Raw genomic sequence first — 7,540 nt, 5'->3', positions numbered from 1 at the left:
GATGGGCACTTAGGTTGTTTCCAACTCCTTGCTATTGTGAACAAAACTGCAATAAACATGGGTGTGCATATATCTGCTTGGATGTCAGTTATGGTCTCTTCGGGGTATATTCCTAGTAGTGGAATTGCTGGGTCAAATGGTATCTCTATTTGCAACTTTTTGAGGAATGTATATGAACTTTTAATGACTTAGTTTTCACAGCATCTTCTATAGGGATTTATCCTCTGATTCTGAAGTGTTTGGGAAGCACAAATGGTTAGATGTTAGATTCTCAATAAGAGGTTCCTGGTTGGAACTCCCTCTGAAGCATCTAAGAAGAAATGCCTCGTGACTGGTTTCTGAAAGGTCATGGCTGCATAAGAGAATGGTCTTAACATGAGTTGACTCAGCAGGAACTATTATCTGATTCATTCCTCTTTTAAAATATATCTCAAAAGTCTTACTCGTTCAAATTTCTTATAAGATACCTTCCTTAATTCTAAGTTTCCTTTGACAAAGTTAACCAATTGCTACTTAAATGCAAGAATGGCAAATAGAAGTCAGTTTTACCAGAAGACAGTCCAAATTTATTTGCAGTTGATCCTATGAGAGAAAAGCAGGGATGTATTGCTGCTTTGAGCCTTTGATCATTAATCTTAGCAGGAGACTTTGTCTCCTACAAGTAATTGTTTCCGTATGCAATGTTGGAAGTCCTGAGGATAATTTTTTTGCTACATAATGTCCTTGATACCTTGAAACTAGGCAAAATGACAGCTTTTGTAAGTGAAAAGCTGCCAATAATCCCTATTTAGACCTCTGAGTTGGTGTATATTGAACAAGTCTAACAGTTTATAGGATCGATAGGGTTAGAGAGGAACTCTGGTGGTGTGGTCCAGTTTGAACCCACCAGGTTCTCTGTGGGGGAGAGATGTGGCAATCTGGTGTTATAATGAAACTCAGTGTCATTGAGTCAACAACTTTCCATTGTTAGACAACTTTTCCATCCCAGAGTTACCAAGGTTATAAATTTCCACTGGAGCAAACTTTCATCTTGGTCCACAGAGATTCTAGTGGATTTGAATCACTGACTTTTTGGTTAGTTGCCCAACATGAAATCCACTATACCAGTAGGTGGTGGTGGTGAAGTGCCGTCGAGGCGACTCATAGCAACCCTATGAATGAAAGTACTCGACACTTGGGTGCCTTTCATCCTTTCCCCAGGTTCATAGGGTTTCTGGAGGCAGGCTATTTATGGAAGTGGATGCCACTCCTGCTTCCAAGCTTATTTCAAGCGGGGAGTGCCACCAAATACTGTCCACCATGGCTAACCGTTACCGTGTTTGACACATCAGTGTCACAGTGTTCAGCTTCACAGTGACCACGAGTTACCTCTGTACGGCAAGTGGACACACCAGGGCTATACATCCTAGAAGACTGTTTGAATGAAAACAATGAAAAACAGGCCTTAGGGTCACGGATTAGAGTCACCCACCTTTGGCTTGGTAGCATTGCTTTCAATCCACTAGGCTCACAAGGGCTTTTTTCCTGTACATATTAAAGCCTTGGAAACCCACTTCTCTGTCTTGCTGCGAATTGGAATTGAGTTAAGGGAAACAGGTTTTGGGGTTTTTTGCTCAATCTGATCAGATGTTATACATGTATGTTAATTGTATTGTTTATATTTTACTTTTTGAGTTGTGGCAATTCCTTATATATTCTAGATATTAAACCTGTACCAGATAAATTATTTGCAACTATTTTCTCCTTTTCTGTGGCTGTCTTCACTCTCTTGACAGTCTTCAGTGATGCACAAAAGTTCAGTTTTTAATAAAGCAAGGAGCTTACAAAAATCAAACTCCTCTGCTGGCCTTTGAGAATTGACTCTTTTTGGACATTCTTTAACACAGGCTAACACTAAGCCTGTAAATGAGCACAAGACTTTTCAGCTTTTTTCTTAATATAGGCCTTAGACTGGGTATATGTATGTGGCTTTTTAAATCTCCCTTTATAACTCATGAATGCTGTAATGTCTAAAGGCACTTCCTGGCTTTGCCTCTCAATCTTTTAAACAATCTAATGTGTGTACATCTCAGTCCATTCATTTATCCCAGACACGTGCAAGTTGATTTTACATTTTTACTTTTGGATATTGAGGAGAATGTCTTAGACAAGATATTTGACCTGGCCTAGAAGGAGCCCTGATAGTGCAGTGAGTTGAGTGTTAGGCTAATAACCAAATATTCAGCAGTTCAAACCCCCCAACCATTTTGTGGAAGAAGCAGCTTTCTGTTTCCATAGAGGAAGCCTCAAAAACCCTAATATGGGACATAATTAACTCGATGGCAGTGGATAGGAAAGTGGTCAAAGGTTTACTCAATATGTGAAGGATGTTGAGGACAACCTAGACAAAGAAATAGCCTGTTTGAGAGGAAAAGATTAATTCAGCATTAATATATTGAGTTTGAGATTCACTTATATTGGCCTAATAGAGACCTAACTTGAGTGGCCTAGTGGCAAGAAGCTGTGCTGGACACCAGATGCTCCATGGGAGAATTTAACTATTAATCAGTGTGATTTAACTGCCTCTGAAAACCCACCGGAGGGTCAGCTATAGGTCAGTATCAAGTCAATGGTACACAACAACAACAGTATAAAACTATGTTTTACTAATGCTGTCATTGTAAATTTAACTTCCTTATTTGGCTCTTGATCATATGATACCTCATGAAATATTTCAGTGTCTGCCAAAGTCTTGCAACTCGAGGCTTGCATTTGTTTTTCAGTTCTTAAGCTTGACAAATACTGAGCAAATTCTTCCCTTTTTATTCTCCAATTCCAGCTCTTTCCACATTCCATTATAATACCTTGCTTTGTCTTCTTGAGCTATCAGTTGAACTCTTCCATTCAGCTCTTTTACGTCAACATGTCTTCCTTTTGTTTGGGCTTCTTGATGGTCAAGTGCAAGTTTCAGGGTCTCCATACATCCATTTTGGTTTTTTATCTTCAGACTAACCTTTTGCACTCGTCATGGATGATATCCTTGATGTCATCCCACAAGTCATCTGATCTTCAGTCACTGGTTGTTCAGTGCTACAAACCTATTCTTAGGATGATTTTTAAATTCAGGTGTGAAAGACTGAAGAGCACATTTTGGTTCTCATGGACTTAATTTTCTTCAGTTTCAAACGGAACTTAAACATGAGTCAGTTCCACAGTCAGCACCTGGTCTGGTTTTAACTACTGATAGCTTCTCTAACAATTCTTTCCACAGATGCAGAATCTGATTCCTATGCAGTCCATCTGATTAGGTCCATGTGTAAAGCTGCTGGTTTTGGAGGAAGGCTCATCAATAACCTTAAGAATACAGATGACACACCTTACTTGCTGAAAGTGAGGAGTGATTAAAACACTTCAGAAGATCAAAGACTGCACCTTTCAATAAGAATTGCATATCATTGTCAGGAAAACAAAAAATTCTAGACCAATAGGGAAATTCATGATAGATGAAGAAAATATTGAAACTCTCAACAACTTTAACTTGGGTCCACAGTCAGTACACTTGATACCAGCAGCTAGGAGATCAGGAAACGTATGGGGGGAGTCTGCAGTCAGCGATCTCGCCAAATTATTGAAGAGTAATGATACTAGTTTGAGGACTAAGGTGCACCTGATTCAAATAATGATCTTTCAGATCACTTACTATCCAACTGAGAGTTGTACAATGAGTAAGTATGACAGAAAAAGTAATTGATGCCTTAGAACCATGGTATGAAGAATAGTACAGAATATACTATAGACTGCCAAAAGAACAAACAGGTCTTGGAGAAGAGGCAGCCAGAGTGCTATTTTAAGGCAAGGATGGTGAAAGTTCATTCCACAAACATGCTATTCCTCAACACCACTTAACAATAACAATACTAAAACCTAAGGGAGCTGTGGTAGCCTAGTGGTAAGGTGTTGGCTGCACTGCCATAACAAAGGTACAAGGTTTGAATCATCAGCTCCTCAGGGAGAAAATGGGCAGTCTCCTGTGTGATTTACTGCCTCTGAAAACCCCCTGGAGCACAAGTTATGAGTCAATTCTAACTCAAAAGTAAGCAACAACAATATAAAACTTGAACTGTGACATTTGAATGTAATTTATGTTTAATAAATGTGGTGCAGAAGAGTGCTGAAGATACCATGGACTGCCAGGAGAATAAACAGGTCTGTCCTGGAGAGGATGAAATCAAGCTGCTCCCTGGAGGCATGGATTTTGAAGCTCTGTCTCACATACTTTGGGCACATGGCCAGGAGGGATCCTTCTTTGAAGAAGGACATCATGCTTGGAAGGGTGGAGGGACAGCGCAGGAGAGAAAGAACCAGGATGAGATAAATTGACTCAGTGACTGGAGAAGTGGGACTGGGTCTGTCAGAGATGATGAGTCTGGCTCAGGACAGGGCAGAATTCAGAACTCTTGTACATTGGATCAACATGAGTCATAGGCAACATGACAGCATATAACACAACAGGTGAAAGAACACATTTATAAAATCACTAAGCTGGGCTTTTCGTTTTGGGGTCTTATTTTCTGTTTTGTTTTTAATTCTAGTCACGTAGGCCTTAAAGAATTGTACTGCTACCCAAAGACCACAGCTCCCAGGCACTTAGAATCCAGTGGCTCCCCAGGAGATGGACAGTCTCTTCTCATGCCATTTGCAACCTCTGAACCCCAGTGGAGAGTTAGCTGTGAGTCAATTCTGACCTGTCTCCATTATCATGAAGTGGGAATTTGGCTTCTCTGTTCTAAATGTATTCCTTTCTCTGAATACCTTTTAGAGAACTTTAAACTGTTCTTTACTAATTGTTTCGCTAAATGTTTCACAGTCACATTGTTGTTATCTGCTGTCAAGTTGGAACCAACTCATAGCTCACCTGCCAACAAATTTTTAGAGGCTATAAATTTGCATATGAGGAGATTGCCCAGCCTTCTTTCAGGAGCAGTTGGTGGATTCAAACCCTGTGACTTTGGGTTTTCAGTGCAGCATCATAGACAAGAAGGAGGCATTCAGCCTCTGGATTAGCTAATTACCCTGTTGTCCTTAGGTGCTAAGGTCATTGAGTAGACTAGCAATGACCCTGTCCTATCCTGTGCCATTTTCATCCTTTCTGATACAATGAGCCCATTGCTAGTCACTGTGCCAATCTATCTGGTTGATGATCTTCCTTTCTTTTGCTGACCCTTCACCTTTTCAAGCATCATGTCCCATTCCAACACCTTTTCTAGCAACATGCCCAAGTATGAGATACAAGATACAATTTCAGTATCCTTGTTTCCACGGAGCAGTCCAGCTGCACTTTCCCTAAGACATTTCTGTTTGTTCCCTCACCCTTTTTAAAAAATTTTTTAAAAACACTTTTTAAAATTTTATTTTTTTTTTTTGTACGTGTGTACCGTCAAATCAGATCTGGCTGGTACAGGAGGAGATTGCCCCTCCTTCTACAGCAGAGCATCTGGTGGATTTGAACTGCACTCCTCTGGGATTGCAGTGCTGTTCCTTCACTTTTCACTGCCTTTCGAAAAAGCAGAGAAGGACCTCAGTGCATTAGCTATCAGATGTTATGATAGAGGGATCTACCTCTCGGCCACAGAAGAAAGATGTTGCAGCCCCTAGGTTTTTTGAGTGTCTCCTAAATCTCGTTTGATATACTCGCTGGCTGTGTATTGTGTTCCTTCTGCTCAGCTTCTCCATTTGTGATTGCAGAAGGAGGGGCGGGGAAGTAAGGCCATTGAGGGATTCCCAGCTGTGGTTTATTTTCTCCTAAAGTACCTCAAATGGGCCATTAGGAGGATTTTTCACTCCATGACTAACTCCTCTAATCTGCATTAGAAATGTCTAATCTTTCTATTGACATGCCCCTTGCTGCTTTTTTATTTTTTAAATTTTTTAAAAGTTATTATTTTTTGTGTGTACTGTCAAATCCGATCTGACTGGTACAGGAAGAGATTGTCCCTCCTTCTCCAGCAAAGCATTTGGTGGATTTGAACCATGCACCTCTGGGATTGCAGTGCAGCTTCTTGCCACTAGGCCACCAGAGCTCGCCTGCTTTTTTATTTTTCAAAAAAGAATCCTTGTTAACTGTACAACAGACTCTCTGCTTGAGACACATAACTAAGCAAAGCCACAATTTTCGTTTCCCTTTAATTCTTGTTTATTCCTTGATAATGGGGTAGCAGTATGGATCATTTATTTTATGCCACCACGTTAGTCTGATGCTAATGGTCTGACAAACTTGTAAGTAGAAAAGCTGACAGACGCTCAGAGTCTCAGCGAAATGGAGTGACACAGTGGTTGCAACAATTCATTCAAGCACAGAAACAATTTTGAAGTCAGTGTAGTATCCAGGTTTGATTTTATTCTATTGTACATAGAGTCCCAAATAAGCAAAAATGGATTAGATTAAAAATAAAACCAACTTAAGCAGAAAATAATTTATTGAAGTTGTTAGGACACTCCCAGAGTCATAGGAACTTGAAGACACTTGGAAATGAGTAAGAGTCAGAGGGACTGTGAAGGGCTGGAGTTAGGAACTCCAGCAATCCTGGTAAAGTGGGGCAGTGAGGAACGTTCACTCTCTCTTAAATTAATCTCTTCCAGACTTTTCTGCTGTCTGTGTCATTGGCTCGACCACCCTTAGTTTCTGTAATATGATCATCAGGACAGAAACAGGAAAGAGGGTAATACAAAGTGGGAGTGAGTGAAAGAGCAAGAAACACCCAAGAGTCTTTGGCAATAGATGATCTACATCCTTGTTGTTAAGCTCTCCATGCACCTTCATAGTCTTAAAAGCTCACTGTGATCTCTCTCTCATTCCCGATGAGTCTGAAAAGATCCACAGCTGATCCTCTAGTGGGTCTTGATTGTTGTTATTTGCCCACCAGTTGGAACTGACTCATAGCTGCTGGCTTCAGAGGCATTGCATTGCGTAGGAGGAGGGGGAATCAAACTATGCCTTTCTGTCAGCAGCACAGTTCCTTAATCCCTCAGCCACCAGCGCAGAGTCTGGAAATCACAGAGGAGGAGATTGTTTTCTTCCATGGTGTATTTGATGTATTCAAATCAGTGGCCTTTGAGTTGGCAGTGTAGCTCCCTACTGACTAGGCTACCAGTGCTCCCTCCACTGTAAGTTAGGAGTACAGAAAATGTATCTTGGTGAGTTGGAAATGTGCTCACCCCATTTCACCATCAGATAGTGATTTATGTATAAAAAGCTCTCAAATACCTGCAGGTTACAAACTGCTTTTTTGTTAAACTACCATCCAAGAAATACTGAACTCTTATTGGAGAAAGGAAACGCAAGTCTAGATGAAGTGCAACTAGCTGTCCAGAAGTTTCTCAATAGTATCTGAAGCTTGGGCACAAAGGTTGTGTCATCTGCATGTTGCAGGTGGTTACTTCTGAGAATCCTGCCACAGTTTTCTTCCTACAGTCTAACTTCTATAGTTTCCACACTCTGTTGGATCACCCTTCTTTGGAGATGGGAAAAAATAGAGATCTCTTCAAGTCAGTTGGCCAAGTG

Source organism: Elephantulus edwardii, unplaced genomic scaffold, assembly GCF_000299155.1.
Source record: "Elephantulus edwardii isolate Elephantulus edwardi_28Jun2011 unplaced genomic scaffold, EleEdw1.0 scaffold00163, whole genome shotgun sequence".
Classification (NCBI taxonomy): Eukaryota; Metazoa; Chordata; class Mammalia; order Macroscelidea; family Macroscelididae; genus Elephantulus; species Elephantulus edwardii.
Note: the sequence above shows the minus strand (reverse complement) of the source record.